The 18,045-nt window shown below is 43.9% G+C and overlaps 1 long non-coding RNA gene across 1 annotated transcript; it reads right to left on the bottom strand.

Annotated features, from left to right (window-relative positions):
• Positions 1–522: 522 nt before the first annotated feature.
• LOC310770841 lies at positions 523–2,709 on the bottom strand. The gene is made up of 4 exons (XR_014552358.1): positions 2,650–2,709; positions 2,010–2,074; positions 1,460–1,637; positions 523–1,337 (listed from the first exon to the last, which is right to left on the bottom strand). It is a non-coding gene; the product is annotated as an uncharacterized lncRNA (long non-coding RNA).
• Between the last annotated feature and the right edge of the window lie 15,336 nt (positions 2,710–18,045).

Genomic DNA, 18,045 nt, shown 5'->3' with positions numbered 1-18,045 from the left:
GTCTCTCTCTCTCTCTCTCTCTCTCTCTCTCTCTCTCTCTGTCTCTCTCTCTGTCAAATCTCCTCTTTCTCGCCGAGAAGAGCCTGGTGACGCGAGGTTAGAAATCTCCGAAACGAAAATCAAAATTGTAAATAAGAGTTATTTTTGATAAACTGAGCACACAGGGGTGATTTAAATACTTACTTTGACCGACTCAATTTTTTTCTCAACTTCCAAAATTGTCATATTAACCCTTAACGGGGGTATAGAGCTCAAACAGCTCTCTTGATACCACTGTTGAAACTATGGCGCATTGATATGAACGGTGAACAGACCATTTAGCTAGGTGTACATTATCACTGTACATTATCACAAAATAATGGACACCTTGCAGACCATGGTATAATTAAGCAATATAGCATGAGAGCAAGTGTGTTGTGGCGAATATATCCCGCTGATAAGCTGTTATCCCACGAGGCCGCAGGCCGAGTGGGATAACAGCTTATCAGCGGGATATATGCCACAACACCACGCAGCTCGAGTGCTATATTGCTTTTATAAAACGGTTTCCAAGTATAATAATATAATAATAATAATACTATAAGTCCGACTGACATGGTATTTTGATAGAGTCAGTTGAAACACTACTGTAAGGCGGGACTGCAAGAACGTGCGGGTGATTTGATTGGATCGTTCTGGAGACTGAAGTTGACATTGGCCAATCCTGGCGCTTGCTGAGAAGCTGAGAGCTTTCTGGAAAGCCGACAGGCAGCTCGAGCGCAGCGCTGCATTCTCAGCGCTTGCTGAGAAGCTGAGTGCTTTCTGCAAAGCCCGACACTAACTAACGTTAAGGGGTTAAATGCGGGGTTAACAGCCTTTTTTTTGCAAAGAAGACATTAGCCCGCATTTATTCTTGTACAAAACATAATTTTCTGCGAAGTATTAGTAAAGTTATAAGCGAAGATCGATTCACAAGGATCTGACAGCTGTCTCCGCCATTTGTTTTTTTTGAGGTAACCAAAGGCTTTTAGTAAGAGAGTTGCCATGGCAACCAATAACCCATGGCCATGGGTTATTGGAGTGAGTTATTGGATTTATACAATGGCTGTGAACCAATCAGATTGCTTGATTTGAGAGAGCCGTTTTATAAAACATGATTATAGCATGAGAAACATGAGACTATAGTACGGTATTTAGTCAATTTGTTACTGGCATTGTAGAGCAAGAATGTCTAGTATTAAGAGCAATTATATTCTGTTTATCTGAAAGCATCAAAGTGGCTCCTTGACGCACCCTGAAAGATTTAGCTCATATTCAGGCCGCCGTTGACATCAAGGTCTTGGGATCCGCCTCCATTCCTGGTGGAGAAGGAAAGGAATGGCAGGTTTTATTTGACAAGATAAAGTTGAGATATTACTTTAAAGAAGACTAGTCACTGCCATCACAATGTGACAGTGGCTGTGTTTGTGAAGGGACTTACTGCTGGACTCCTATCTGGCCATGGTTGTCGTGCTGTTACTGATAGCCTGGATAGCCACGACATCCACAGTTACAGCCTGGTGCAGGGGTAGGAGGGGGAGCAGGGGTAGGAGGGGGAGCAGGGGTTGGGGTACCAGAGTTATCATCGTCATAGTCACCAATGCCATCTCCTCGGTCACCTAAATTTAACAGAGATAAACATGTTTATTATTATTATGTTTACAGAAAATCAGTATTATAAGAATGTTCCGATTCCTCCATTTTGTAATTTTAATTATTTGAATTGGTGTGTTAATGAAGCCCTCTCTGTATTTTGCATGTTGTGTTAAAGGGTTTGTTTGACATGCAACACAGTGATAATCAGACTGCTGCCAGGACTCAATTAAACTTAGACTGGTATATATGAATAAATGCAAGTAAACAAAAGTTAGTTTGTTGCACAATATACAATGCAGCCCTTACTTTATATGTCATCCACTGAATCACTTGATCGTTCCATAGCGTACATTTCACTTTATACATGTGATATAGTCACACTGAACTTTACTCACATTCCCCAGGATCAACCATGAGGACGAGCAGCATCAGCGCAACGACGGCTACGGCACACTTCATCCTGACAACAAGAAGCAAACTAAATCACACACATTTCAATGTTTCAGTTCCAGTCTCAGAAAAACATACTGAACTATAACATGACACATTTCAATGGAGTTCCAGTCTCAGAAAAACATACTGAACTAGAACAACATGACACATTTCAATGCAGTTCCAGTCTCAGAAAAACATACTGAACTACAGTATAACATGACACATTTCAATGGAGTTCCAGTCTCAGAAAAACATACTGAACTAGAACAACATGACACATTTCAATGGAGTTCCAGTCTCAGAGAAACATACTGAACTATAACAACATGACACATTTCAATGCAGTTCCAGTCTCAGAAAAACATACTGAACTAGAACAACATGACACATTTCAATGGAGTTCCAGTCTCAGAGAAACATACTGAACTATAACAACATGACACATTTCAATGCAGTTCCAGTCTCAGAAAAACATACTGAACTATAACATGACACATTTCAATGCAGTTCCAGTCTCAGAAAAACATATGAACTAGAACAACATGACAACAAAACCATTACATTGAATTAACAAATGATGTTGGAATATTTTCTATTTACCTTTCCAGACTCGACGGTAAAAGGCTGTTAAGAGCGTTAGATCTAGATGTGGATCTTGGCTTCTGACAGTTTAGTTTTAAGTCCACCCATCTTTATATAGGCGAGGCTGGCTTGGTTTATGGGTGGGTATTAATTCATCTCTTTTTGGGTTCATTTCCTCGATGTGTGCGTAGTATTTTTTGGAACATACACTGTCATTGGATTTCATAATGTATATAGGACTATGTGGAAACAAACTATGTTGATCTAATCTCAACCGAGAGCCCTGAGTCAGTCCACAAAAGATAAAAAAAAATAAGAAAATATCAAATTATGAAAGTGTATACACACACACGCAATATATATGCAAACACACACACACACACACACACACACACACACACACACACAGACACATGTATACAGTATATGTATACAGTATATATATATACTGTGTGTATACTGTATATACTGTATCTATATATACACAGTACTGTATATACAGTATATGTATATATGTATATATATATATATATATATATATATATATATATATATATATATATATATATATATATATATATATATATATATATATATATATATATATATATGTGTGTGTGTGTGTGTATGTGTATGTGTATGTGTATGTGTATTTGATTCCCAGCTGGGACGCTGTGAGCGCTGAAGGAGTGTGTGCCCGTCCGCATGTCCTCGAGTGCCCACCGTCCAGGTGGGGTCGTCAAAGGGGCCTTTCTGTTTGCATGTTCTCCCCGTGCCCACTGGGGGTTTCCTTCATATAGGAACCCCACACCAAAACATGCAATATCCTGGTTGCTGATGTGGTGCCTCCTCTGGTCGTTAGGGGCGCCTGTTCGGAGGGAGGGGAACTCGTTGGAATAGCGTGAACCTCCCACGTGCTATGTCCTACCGGTGAAGCTTCCCCCTGTCAGGTGAAAAGAAGCGGCTGGCTACTGCCCATGTCTCGGAGAAAATATGGCTCTCCCCAGATCGGCAGAGGGTGGAGCAGCAGCCAGGATAAATAAATTAAAATTAGCACTAATGGGGGATAAAAATGGGATAAAAAAAATAATGGGGCGGGGTAAAAAAAATAATGATGTATTTTTACATTTTACATCTTATTACATCATATTATTTTTACATTTTACATCTTGTCTAGTGCAGCTTTAAAAGCGTTATGAAGAAAACATACGTACAACACTGTATCAAGAAGTAACGAGGCGGCAAGCTTGGGCTTTGGCAGGGGAGGGAATTGTCAGTGATACTGAAAGCTGTAGCGCCTCGAATGGCCACTTTCACATTCACCCCCCATGTTAAAATGCCTGTCTTTACAACAGGATTAAGCATGTTTACAGCCTGCTTCAAAACACAGTATTGGTCTGTATAGCTAATTTCACTTTTCATAACAACTGTACGGGGGGCGGGTGTGATTGACAGAGCATGCATGTTGCCGATCACGGACCAATAGCAGGCAGAGCTGCGGCTCCGAAAAACCCCTGGTCTCGTGTCGTCTCGCAACGAGAATGTCTCCCAAGATGGCGACGGCCACACTAAGCTTCAAAGCCAAAAACCAATGTGTGAGGTTATGGTCTATGGATGTCACTTGCATAATGTTAGATGTTAGAGGTACAGTGGGTCCATTTATAAATGTAACCCACATTGTGTAGTCCCTCGCCACTGGGAATCGAGCTCAGAGGGCCCTATCTTCCCAGTGGCCTTAGGCGCAAAAACTGGCGTTAAACGCAAAAAAACGTGCCTTGCGCCTGCCTCGGGAAGATAGCAAGATGGTTTTAGGCCCCGAAATGCGCTTTACGCCGAAGAGGCATGGCGCAGTGCCAGAATAGGCCAGAATGGGCGTTTCGGGCCTTAAAAACCGGCCTAACGATATCTTCCCCCCTGGCGTTAATTTAGCGCTTTTCAAAAGCAGGACTTATTCAGTGCGATATTACTGTGCGTATTTACGCACAGCTCTCCTCTGCCGATCTCCCCCTCTCTCTCTCTCTCTCTCTCTCTCTCTCTCCCTCTCTCGCACAGCTCTCCTCTGCCGATCTCACACTCTCTCCCCATCTCTCTCTCTCTCCCTCTCTCGTGCGTCTCTCTCTCTCCCTCTCTCGCCGTCTCTATCGCTCTCTCTCTCCATCTCTCTCGCGCATCAGACAGGCACAAAGACCGATGGAAAAAAGATAGGCTATATTTTTCTAGCCAATGCGTTTAGAACATTCTTTTCACTTTGATCTTGCTATAGTGTAGCGTATTTACATGCTGACAGTATTTAAACTGCAGTCAGATTGGTTTGAGAATAATAATAATATGGAATATTATATATGGAGACAGACGGGATGAAACAGGGAGGGGCGCTTTGGTCGGCTTTTCTGCAGGACTGGATCGCTCTGTGGAATTGGAGCTTAAAAGAGAACTTGTGATTCGCTTACTGCACGTCTCCAATGATCAGGTAGTGCATAATCTTCTGCTTAAAAGGCGTGGTTATAATGCTTCAGGCCGCGTGTAGCGCCGACACCAAGAGAACACCAAAATATCGAGTGCGCTGGTCCACGCCCACTAATCTGCGCTGCGCCTGGCACTAAGCGCAGTTTTTAGGCCGTTGCAACGATAGAGGGCAGAACCTCCAGCATCGTGTCTCTTGAGGTCTCAGGGAGTGAGGTTTTTACTCACTAGCTGCATAAGTCGCAGTCAGTGCTTCGACAGAAGGTGCCCTAATGCAGCAGGGCTTTAACAATGGAGGGACATCCCAAACGCATGCAAATAAAGCAGAGAAACAAAGGTAGGACTGTCTCCGTGCTGCAGCCTCAGAGGAGGGAGAGGCCCAGGGAGGAAGCAGTAAGGTAAACCATTTAATTGAGGCATTTGATTTTAGTCTGGAGTCTGCTAAGTCAAGCACGCCCGCGATGATCAACACGTCCATATGGAGGCTTCGTGGATTGGCTTCTAATCCGGCGGGTTTAGGATCCTAAACAAAGAGCCTCTCAGTTGGAGATCTTTGGACCATGCTCATGTCATGTGATGCTGTTGATGTCATGTGATGCTGTTGATGTCACGTGGTGCTGTTGATACAAAACCCTTTTCTCCGACTGGCTAATAACGATATTGGAGCCATGTGCTTAAATCTAGTATGAGTCTGGCTTGCAGGGAGTGTACGTAACACACAGATAGGCTACACTCCAGCTGATTCGTTTACGCTGCCGCACTCTCCCAGGTGTATTTGTGTTGCACACTGTACTGTATGCACAAGCCTCTCACTAGCAGCACTTTGAGATGTGCACAGCGACATCGGCTCGCAGACACGACTTTATAAGGCAGTGTTATCCTCAAAAGTGGAGTGTTTGGACCTAAACGAGTCGCACAGCAGCACTCTGTTTACCAGTGGAATGCTGCTGCACTGTTTATCGAAAACCGCAAGAGCGCAGCCCGTGGAAAATGTCTCCCCGAGGTTGATAACGGACTGTGTGTGTGTGTGTGTGTGTGTGTGTGTGTGTGTGTGTGTGTGTGTGTGTGTGTGTGTGTGTGTGTGTTTTTAATGGCAGAGAAGTTGCTGCGGATATGTCAGCCTCCGCCATCTAATTTTGTTCCAATTTATCTCCTCCAGATCGCTCCATATCTCCCTCTCTCTCTCTCTCTCTCTCTCTCTCTTTTTTTTTTCTCTCTCTCACTTTCTCTCGCTCTCTCTCTCTTGCTCCTCTCTTTCTCTCTCACTCTCTCTATCTTGCTCTCTTTCTCTCTCGCTCACTCTCTCTCTCACTCCCCCTCTCTCTCTCTCTCACTTTCTCTCTCTCTCTCGCTCTCTCTCTCTCACTCTCTCTTGCTCTCACTCTCTCGCTCTCTCTCTCTCGCTCTCTCTCTTTCTCTCTCTCTCAATCTCTTTCGCTCTCTCTCTCTCTTTCTCTCCCTCTCGCTCTCCCTCTCTCTCTTGCTCCGTCGCTCCCCCTCTCGCTCTCTCTCTCCCCTCTGCCTCCGTTCAACCCAGTCGCCAGCAGTGTTGGGGGGGGGGGGGGGGGGGGGGGGGGGGTGGTAACGCATTACAAAGTAACGCATTACTGTAATCACATTACATTTGTCTGTAACGAGTAGTGTAAGGCATTACTGTTCCTAAATCCAGTGATTACATCACAGTTACTAAATCAAACACTACTATGTCATTACTTGCATGACATAACGCTTGGTTCAGACCGAAAGCATCTCAGAAGCAGCGCTTCACGGAAGCATCGAGCAGCGTGGAGCAAGGAGTCACGGTTCGCGTGAAAAATAGACCAGATGCTGAAACTATCGCTGCAGCATGCGTGCAGCATGGCTTCAGCACGGCGTGACAACGTCAAAATGAAACTGCCTCCGCGCTGCGTCGCTTCAGCATTGGTTCAATGTTGCTTCAGCGTTGCTTCAGCATAGGATACATGTAGGTGTCTGGTGTGTTTGGGCTGTAAGTTCTTCAATTATCGACAGGATCGGGAACGTACAGTGCTTTTTCATGCACAACGCCTGAATGTTAAAAGCCGTTGATTGCTAGAAGGATGGGCTGGAGGAACGGGGAGGATCGACAATTGGTTAGTTTAGGCATGAGGCTGGTTCAGGCGAATCAGAGGCAGTCGTCCCTCCGGTCGATCCATTGTAGCACCAACTTTCATAGGAGTTCGAGGCAGATGCGGGGGGTAGATTGCAGCACACAGTCTACATCTTTTGAAGGGTGAACATATGCACATTACTTCACATCTTAGGCGATGTTGCGGAGTAACGCATAAGTAGTGTAACAAGTAGTGTAACAGATTACTTTCTCCAGGGAGTAATTAGGTAAAGTAAAGCATTACTTTTTAAGTAATGTGTAATGTGTGATATATTACCTTTTTGAGTAATGACCCCCTAACACTGGTAATATCATCATCAATATCAATGTAAACGTCGGTAAAATACGTTTCTGAAACATGGCATTTTAAATCTACGATCTCAACTTCAGAATCAGAATCAGCTTTATTGGCCAGAAATGTTGGTATTCAGAGGTGTAAATACAAGTAAGTACAATTGTACTTCACGAAAAAAAAACTGTAGTTTTTTGATAATTTGTCCTTTTAAAGTATTGTTATAATGCTATCCTTTTACTCTTACTCAAGTAATTTAGATATTCTAATTTACTTTAGTATTTGTAAATTGTACAGTGAGTTTTTGTTTTGCACACCGCCACTGTTGGGCAAGTTACTTTCAAAATGTAATATATTACTTTACAATATTACTGTCTGTGTAGAGTAACTCATTACTTATTACACTACTTTTGCATTACTTTCACCAAAATAGCAGCAGCAGCAGAATGACATTGCCGCCCCGGAACCATCCAGAAACATTATTTCAACCTCCTTGAAGTCAGGGTAAACAATCCAAAATCGAAATATTATTATTTTCCTTTGTTATTGTCATCTATAGTGGTTATTTGCATAAAAACACATAGTTTATTTATTTATTTTTATAGAAATTATTGTATCTTTTTTATGTGCTTTGATTTAAAAAAAATGTAACTCAATTTGTAACTTGAGTTACTTGACAAAGTAACTGGTATAATATTCTATACTCTATACTCTATACTACTCTATGCCCCCTATCGTTGCATCAGCGCTGTTTCTAGGCCGAGCGCCTGGCGCAGCGCAAATCAGTGGGCGTGGACCAGCGCACTTGATATCGTCGTGCTGGCGCTACACGCAGCCTAAAGCATTACAACCACGCCTTTTAAGCGTAAAATTATGCACCGTCATGCTCATTGGATAACTGCAATAAACGAATCGCAAGCTTGCCTTTTTAGCTCCAATTCCACTGGTCCCGCAAAACCAGACGAAAGCCAAGCGCTCTGCCCCCCCCCCCCCTCCCTTCATCCAGTCTTGTCTGTCTCCATTATAGGCTATTATTCCATATTATTATGCTTCTCAAACCAATCTAACTGCAGTTTAAATACTGCAAGCATGTAAATACGCTACACTATAGCAAGATCAAAGTGAAAATAATGTTCTAAATGCATCAGCTAGAAAAATATAGCCTATTAGATTGGTGAAAGTTTGTCCAGAAAGATATCATTTTCTCTCGCCTGCTGCAGGAAGGATGATGCACATAAATATAGCCTACATTATGTAAAGTCATTCCATAAATGTGTTTTTATTGTAAAACTAAATGTGGAGTAGGGCCAAGTTATTGGAGCGGACATCACAGTATAGCAGATGACAGTAGAAGCTTCCGAAGCGCGTTCCGCTGTCACTTATCTAAATCACGTTAAATCGACAAGGGATATTTATAGCCCAGTAGGACATATATGTTTCACATAGGGTGGTGTTTTCATTTCGATGTTTTATTTGCGTCCAATATTGAAATGTTCTACAATTGGAGGTTGTCTTACCATTACACATTATTTAGATCCTCCCTTAATATAGGTTTTCAGCTCATTTGGTTGCTATTTAGTAGCGAAATGGAGAACACAATGCATGTTGGGACATTCACATTGCAGTGAACTTACAGCTTATTTTTTCTATGGGACTCTGAGCGAGGGAGTCAGAGACAGTCGGTATTGTGCCTGGCAGACTGAGGAGAGAGGGAGAGAGTGACACAGAGAAGGGTGACAGAGGAGAGAGCCAGAGGGGAGGGAGAGAGCCAGAGGGGAGCGCTCCGCGCAACTGGCGCACTCTGAATAGGCCTGGTTTTCAAAAGCGCAAAGCACTAAATGTACGCCAGGTCGGAAGATAGCAGTACGCGGTATTTAGCGCCGACACGCCCACTCTGGCCCACTCTGGGACTGCGCCACGCCCATTCGGCCTAAAGCGCATTTGGCAGCGTAAAGCCATATTGATATCGTCCCAAAACAGGCGCAAGACACGTTTTTTTGCGTTTAAGGCCCGTTTTAGCGCCAAAGGCTTGTGGGAGAATAGGGCCCTATATATCCTATAAGTAATAAGTTATATTACTGAGTTACTGCTAAAAGTAATATATTACATGTAATATGTTACTTTTGTAATGAGTTACCCCCAACACTGCACACCGCACTATGAAAACAGCACAGTAGCATTCGGACTGCTCGCTAACAGAATCACGTCCGCATTTAGTGCGCCCAAACTGGTGGCTCATTAGTGCAGTGGCCAATTAAATTAAATCACGCTCAAGATGCAAATTTAATTGGACTGTCCACAAAATTGTAATCATGTAATCATTTGACACTGCTGATAGCCAAAGCAAAATAGATAGACTGATTGTGATATTGCTGCTGCTAGCGGCTCCAGCTCATCTGGCAAAGGACAGAATCACCAAACTGAGCATCCCTGGCTGCATTGGAACGAGCTGTTCAGTATGAGACGAGAATAAGACTGTAACGCTGTAACGTGTGCTGGATGTGTGAAGAAACGTCATTATTATGGTAAATAATTAAAATATAAAACATTTATAACGCAAATGTACTTTTTACTTGAGTACTTTTAAACGGGCTACTTTTTACTCTTACAGTACATGAGTACTGGAGATGCGGTGCTGTTGACAGAATCAGGATGCGTCCTCCTCCCAGAGGGATGCAGCACTGTCAACCCGGGACAGAGAACAAGGAGCGATGCAGGCCTCACTTTAACCTACATACATACACACACACACACACACACACACAATACACACACACACGCACACACACACACACACACACACACACAGACACACACACACACACACACACACAGACACACACACGCACACACACACAGACACACACACAGATCCACACAAGCATACTTGTCCCATATGCTCATCACTATTCATCAGGCAGCTGCCTCTCCTCGGGATGAGAGGAGGTGGAGAGGAGACAGGCACACAGTGGAGGTGAGGAGGGAGGAGGAGAGGTGGAGAGGAGACAGGCACACAGTGGAGGTGAGGAGGGAGGAGGAGAGGTGACACCGTCTTTCCTCTCTGAGTTTTCAAGTCACGAGGAAACGGCATTCCGACAACTTCTTGCATCCGTATCTTGACGCGTTTCCAGTATAAAAAAAAAGCATCAATCATTATCATATGGGGGACCGTGGGACAAAATCCGATCAAATGCGGGTCCGTGGTCTAATTTTTGTCAGTTTAGGGATCCTTCATGATCTATGGATTCTCCATGGGAATATCATCACAGCAGGAACCAGAACCAGAAGGCAGCGATCTTCTGCTCCTCGATGTTGCATAGGACACACTTTCAGAAGCTTCTCCATATTAATGAATTACAGTATGAACTGAATTTACAGAGACTGTGTGCCAGTTCCTTGGCTGATGTTCTACCCACAGACACATGAGGTTAGCTCAAAACAAGCATTCTACACCGCCGTATAAAGTCGCTGTTATTGATCATCAACGCTCCATAAAGCCCTTGTTTTTAGAGGCTTGGTTGTTTTGGACGACAATCGTTAAATACTGATTAAATTAGCCCGCTTTCCTTTAACGGGGAAGGGAGAGCCAACAGAGAGATTAAGAAGCAGCCTCCGCAAAGCCACAGGAAATGCAACTCAGATGTTTATCGGCTCCAATCAGCAGGCGGACTGAGTCAAGCTGAACAGGCCTGCAGAGAGCATGCAGCACAGCGACCTGCTCGCCGTGTTCCCCTTCCTTCACAAACTGCAAACAGCCTTCACGGTCGTCCGGTGAGCGTGAGTGAGTGAATGAGTGGAAACGGGGACAACTGCCGATGCTGCATCACGATCAGTGTTGGGCAAGTTGCTCAGGAAGTGTAATTAGTTACTTATTACTTTAAGAAGTAATACAATGGGGGGCACGGTGGCTCAGTGGTAGAGCTGTCGCCTCACAGCTAGAAGGTCCTGGGTTCGATTCTCACCTGGGACGCTGTGAGCGCTGAAGGAATGCGTGCCCGTCCGCATGTCCTCGAGTGCCCACCGCCCGGGTGGGGTCGTCAAAAGGGCCATTCTGTGTGGAGTTTGGGATAAAAAATCGGGGGGGGGAAGAAAATACAATTACTTTACTCGGGCTTAGTACTCACAAGTAATACGTTACATTATTATATTACTATATCCCCCCCTTCCGTACATGTGATGTACAAAATGTACACATTAAGGTTAGGGTTATGGTTTGGTTTGGGGTTCATGCCTCACTCAGGTTGAACTGGTGCTCTCTTGTTTGTGAGATGGGGACGCTACAGGTTTGCCAATCCCACCCCTGTAGCCACCCGCGATGTAGACAGTGAACGTGAATATTAACATTATACATGCCAATAGACTATATGACTAGCCACCCGCGATGTAGACAGTCAACGTGAATATTAACATTATACATGTCAATAGACTATTATGACTATGTATATAGCGTTAATATTCACATATTTAGAAACGTGCAACGTATTTTGTTGGTATTTTACATTTCCTTGGATTCCAGAAACGTACAATGCCGACATCTTATTCTGGTGACTGAGCTGTGCAGAACATAATGGAACCTTGTCCTGAGATGACCCACCCCACTTTAAATTTCCTTTCCGTTCGATCAGCCCCTGTGTGTGTGTGTGTGTGTGTGTGTGTGTGTGTGTGTGTGTGTGTGTCTGTGTGTGTGTGTGTGTGTGTGTGTGTGTCTGTGTGTGTGTGTCTGTGTGTCTGTGTGTGTGTGTGTGTGTGTGTGTGTGTGTGTGTTCGATTAGCCCCAGTCCTTTCCTTCTCTGCTTGCCTCCACTGTCAGCCTCCTTCTATTGTTTTATGTTGGGCTTTAAAGGAATAGTTCACCCAGTTATAAATTATGTCATCATCCCCACCCCCTCATGCCAAATGAAACACAGGTAACATGTTAGTCCAGCACAACTTGGTAGAAGCCTTTTCCAAAACAGCTGCATTTCCAAAACAAAAACAGCCAACCAATCACACTTTGACTATAAGACCTATGCATCATTATTTGTTGCAAATTAATCAGCCTATATTTTAAGCTCCAACATGTAACTTTCTGCGAGCAGCATCAACAGCACCCTCTGCTGCCACAATTGGTAACTAATTACAGATGCTAACTATGCTACTTAATTTCCTGTTTATACGTTCAGATATCAGCCTTATTTGACTGTTTCTACTTGTACTTACTTTGTCATCTGCAGCGTTTATAATAACTGATTCGCTGGAAAAGAAGATTGCTTAAAATATCCCCAAATGTTGTGTCGACTTGTTTTATTGAAACAAGTTGCTAACTAATCAAGCTAGCTAGCGATCAACAGATTTCACTTCCTATACGTTCTTCGCAAATAAAAGTGTTAGTTTGTCAGTGGAAAGCTTTTACTATGAAGGAGCTGCAGCAGGAAATGGAGTTACATCCAGGTAAATTTCACGCTCCGGGACCGAGCCTCAAAGTGACATGGTGCGGTGACGAGCGTTCAGGGCGCAGAGTGGGAACGGTAGAGGCGTCATTCTCCAGGCTGTTATTGAAAATAAGAATTTGTTCTTAATTAACTTGCCTGTTTAAATAAAGGTTGATGATGATTCTCCCTATTAGAAGTGAGTGTATTAATGATTAAAATGCAGGTTTAAAAAAAAGCTACATTTTAGGGCTTTAAGATTCGCATTAAATGATGGTGTAAATATAGGTCTTTTTGGAAATCTGAGAACTGGTCCCCATTGACTTCAGTTGCTGGAGCTGTGCTGGCACTGCGTGTTATATGGACAAACTTCACCTGGCATGAAGATGAGTAGATGATGACCAAATGTTCATGTTTGGTGGGTGAACTATTCATAAGAGGACCTGTATCAGCTGGAGTGTGCCGGACTGTGCATGTGTGGGTACATAGCAACATGTGATTACTTTCATAAGAGGACCTGTATCAGCTGGAGTGTGCCGGACTGTGCATGTGTGGGTACATAGCAACATGTGATTACTTTCATAAGAGGACCTGTATCAGCTGGAGTGTGCCGGACTGTGCATGTGTGGGTACATATCAACATGTGATTACTTTCATAAAAGGACTTGTATCAGCTGGAGTGTGCCGGACTGTGCATGTGTGGGTACATATCAACATGTGATTACTTTCATAAAAGGACTTGTATCAGCTGGAGTGTGCCGGACTGTGCATGTGTGGGTACATATCAACATGTGATTACTTTAATAAGAGGACTTGTATCAGTTGGAGTGTGCCGGACTGTGCATGTGTGGGTACATATCAACATGTGCGTGCCATTGCCAAACTGCGTGGTATTAGGCTTAAAGAGCCAAGCAGGACACATCTGCGATGCATTACCGATTAATAATCTGACCAAACCACACAGGCCACCCAGTGAAGGCAATCAAGCAAAACAAAGTGGCTGTAGCCTATTCCTCTCTCCTTCCCCTGGCTGTTTAGGAACAGTTAAATATAGAGCTGGTGTTCCGGGGCCCACACAGGAGCACAGATTTCTCACGGACTGTCACTTCCTTTCTGTCGTCTCCCTACCTGTCTGTTCCTAGCTGCCTGGCGTGATGGCAGCTAATGATGTGTCCCAGCGCCGCGTGCGACCGGAGCGGCAGAGAGGAAACAGTGGGAGCTGTGGGAGGAAAATCACGATGAGGGGCGGGGAAACGAAAGAGTTAAAGAAGTGGGTGGGAGGTGGAAGGTTTGAAAGAGAGAAGATGGCCTCTATCCTCTGGCCCAAGTGTTGTCGTTGTGCTTCCGAAGCTCGAGTGCAAGTCGAGTCCCGAGTCCTCACTGCTTAAGTCAGACTCGAGTCCCGAGTCCTCACTGTTTAAATCAGAGTCAAGAACCGAGTCCTCTGTTTAAGTCAGAGTCAAGAACTGAGTCCTCACTGTTTAAGTCAGAGTCGAGAACAGAGTCCTCAGTGCTTAAGTCAGAATCAAGAACCGAGTCCTCACTGTTTAAGTCAGAGTCAAGAACCGAGTCCTCACTGTTTAAGTCAGAGTCGAGTCCCGAGTCCTCACTGTTTAAGTCAGAGTCAAGAACCGAGTCCTCACTGTTTAAGTCAGAGTCAAGAACCGAGTCCTCACTGTTTAAGTCACAGTCAAGAACCGAGTCCTCACTGTTTAAGTCAGAGTCGAGAACCGAGTCCTCACTGTTTAAGTCAGAGTCAAGAACCGAGTCCTCACTGTTTAAGTCAGAGTCAAGAACCGAGTCCTCACTGTTTAAGTCAGAGTGAAGAACCGAGTCCTCACTGTTTAAGTCAGAGTCAAGAAGCGAGTCCTCACTGTTTAAGTCAGAGTCAAGAACCGAGTCCTCACTGTTTAAGTCAGAGTCAAGAACCGAGTCCTCACTGTTTAAGTCAGAGTCAAGAACCGAGTCCTCACTGTTTAAGTCAGAGTCAAGAACCGAGTCCTCACTGTTTAAGTCCGAGTCAAGAACCGAGCCCTCACTGTTTAAGTCCGAGTCAAGAACCGAGTCCTCACTGTTTAAGTCAGAGTCAAGAACTGAGTCCTCAATGTTTGAGTCAGAGTTGAGTGCCAAGTCCTCACTGTTTAAGTCAGACTCGAGTCCTAAGTCCTCACTGTTTAAGTCAGTGTCGAGTCCTAAGTCTTCACTGTTTAAGTCAGAGTCGAGTCCTAAGTCCTCACTGTTTAAGTCAGAGTCGACTCCCAAGTCCTCACTGTTTAAGTCAGTCAAGTCCTAAGTCCTCACTGTTTAAGTCAGAGCCGAGTCCTAAGTCCTCACTGTTTAAGTTAGAGTCGACTCCCAAGTCCTCACTGTTTAAGCCAGAGTTGAGTCCTACACACAACATCAATCAAACAAAACAGACAACAAAATTCTCCTCTCCTGTACATAGCATTGTACAATAAAGATCAAGACAATAGACTAAGCTAGTGTAAATAATCATAGTCCATATAGTTCAGTCGTTATTTTGAGTTGAGTGATTATCTTAGTCCTTCCCGATGGCAACAGCACAAATTCTCCATGTAGTGGGAGGGTGATCAGAACAGTCCATGACAAGCTTACCAGTCCTGCTGGCATTTGGCAAACACCGTTTTTTGTTGGCGCTGAGATTTTTCCCCACCGCTGTGCCAAAACCCTACCGACCCTGACACACCACCAAGCTATGAGCAAACAATGATTTCAAACCATAGCTTACTGTATCATATGACAGGCAGCACAGAATACCATACAGTAGCACACTGTGCCACATGTGGTACAGGTATTCTTTGGCTATTGATGGATTTCAATGTTACACGTGTTGAAACTGAAAGGTTGATGCGTTGGTGTGTGAACAAAGACCGGTGAAGAGGTTTTCACATCACAAACATGTGTAGTTGATGTTTTTTGACTTGTGTGTTCCTGCAGTCAAGTCCCTCCTGGTGCCTGACAGTCGGAGCTTTCCAGCTCCATCAGATATTGATCGGTTAACTGCAGATGCAGATGTGGTGGGGAGGCTGTGGGTGGTCGTCATGGAAAGCAGCTGCAGCAGCAGAGTTGGTAAGTAACTAGGGGTGTCACAATATATCGTCCCACGAAATTTCGCGATAGTAAAACGTCACGATATGTATCGTTGAGATGAAATCTCATATCGTGAAAAAAAAAAAAAAAAAATTTCTCTCTACAAAAAATAGACTAAGAAACGTCTTTGTTTGTTGAAGTTCAATGTGTGGAAAGTAGTTCAGTTGAACAAGTCTCTGAAGAGACACATGAGAAGTTATACAGGAGAGAAACCATTCAATTCAGTTTCTGGCAAAACTGTTTACTTGACAGGAAAAACTGAAGATGCATAAAAAATAGATTAAGAAAAGTCTTGTTGTTTGAGTTTGAAGAAAAACTGAAGATGCATGAGAATTTATACTGCTGAGAAACCTTTTAGTTCAAAGTAAATCTAATTGACGGTGTAACTCATTCTATTTCAAGATAAGCCTTATCTCCAATCTCATGTTTTTTCTAGTTGTTATTGTAATAACAATTTCCCACAACAGCATGTTTTGTATTTGTGCATTTCAAATAAAATACTACTTTTCCAGTCATATATTGTCATTATTCAAGTTTAAAAAAATATTGTTAAAATCGTATCGTATCGTATCGTTATCGTGAACCCAGTATCGTGATACGTATCGTATCGTGAACTGAGTGTATCGTGACACCCCTATAAGTAACCATTGAAAATATCACCCCCACCCACCGCCATCACCATCACCATCACCATCACCACCACCACCACCACCCAGCCACCGCACCCACCCCCACCCAGTAGTTATTACGACAAATTGCACCGTTTATGCGATTGGCACACACACTGACACATCTCACTAAACATCTCTCTCATCTTCGCCCGTCATTTCAGCCGTCCTCTCTCATTCTCCACGTCGATCACCTGGGCCTTTTGTGTTTGTCTACGCCCCCCTTCTCTCACCAACACCCCCCCCCCCTCCCCCCCCCCAGGCTTTTCTATCACCCCTGCCCCCCCCCCCCCCCCCCCCCCCCCCCAGGCTTTTCTATCACCCCTGCTGGCTGATAGTTCTCCTCACACAGAAAGAGAAACACGCTCACTATTATGTTTGATTGCCTGTTTGCAGCAGCCACAGCAGTTTGACACAGAGGGAAACAATGACAACTGGTGTGTGTGTGTGTGTGTGTGTGTGTGTGTGTGTGTGTGTGTGTGTGTGTGTGTGTGTGTGTGTGTGTGTGTGTGTGTGTGTGTGTGTGTGTGCGTGCGTGCGTGCGTGTGCGTGTGCGTGCGTGCGTGCGTGCGTGTGTGTGATCTATGCTTCACACTTGTCAGCCTGCATGGACATTTGTTTTCGCAGGCTAAACCAACCTCATGTGTACAGTCATCAATCCAGTCGTAAGACGCTGGCCTTCTACATGTCTGAAAACCAACCAGACATATAGGCTACGTATTCGTAGTAGAATATCAACGTAAATTTGAGCCTTTCCAACATTAATCGCAAATAAAACCACTTTGTGTGTTTAGGCACATAAAACTTTAGGCAAATGTAAAACGACTTGGTTAAGGTTACTGGTTGAAATGTAGTGTACACTTTGGAAACGCTGTCACCATGACTGGGAATTGGACACGGCCCTCCGGTGGCAAGGCAAGTGTTTACACCCTCCATCCACCCCGGCCACACAACTCCCTTGCATTACTGGCCACCACGTACTCCCTCAACAGCAGACTCTATGACGTGCATAAGGTTAATATTCAGAGCCGTGAATATTAACATTATGCATGTACAGAAAGGTGATAGGCAACGTATATCGGTTCAGAAATGTTCATATTCTACATGCGTCGCTGTCGGGCGGAAACCTTGTATCTAAAAAAAAATTAAAAAGGAAGAAAAAACATTCACATTTTAACATAGTGTAATAGTAATAACAACATTCATATCCAGTAATAGAACATCTTTCGCTGGTCCAAAGTACCTGAAACTTCCACAGGTTATTTTTGGGTATACCCACTAAATCCATTTATGAAATAAAAAGAAAATAGACAAATTTGGAGATACAGGGTTTCTGCCAGACAG

Source organism: Poromitra crassiceps (genome assembly GCF_964638095.1).
Source record: "Poromitra crassiceps genome assembly, contig: HAP1_SCAFFOLD_247, whole genome shotgun sequence".
In the NCBI taxonomy this organism is placed as follows: Eukaryota; Metazoa; Chordata; class Actinopteri; order Beryciformes; family Melamphaidae; genus Poromitra; species Poromitra crassiceps.
This window is presented reverse-complemented; position numbering and strand designations above follow the sequence as displayed.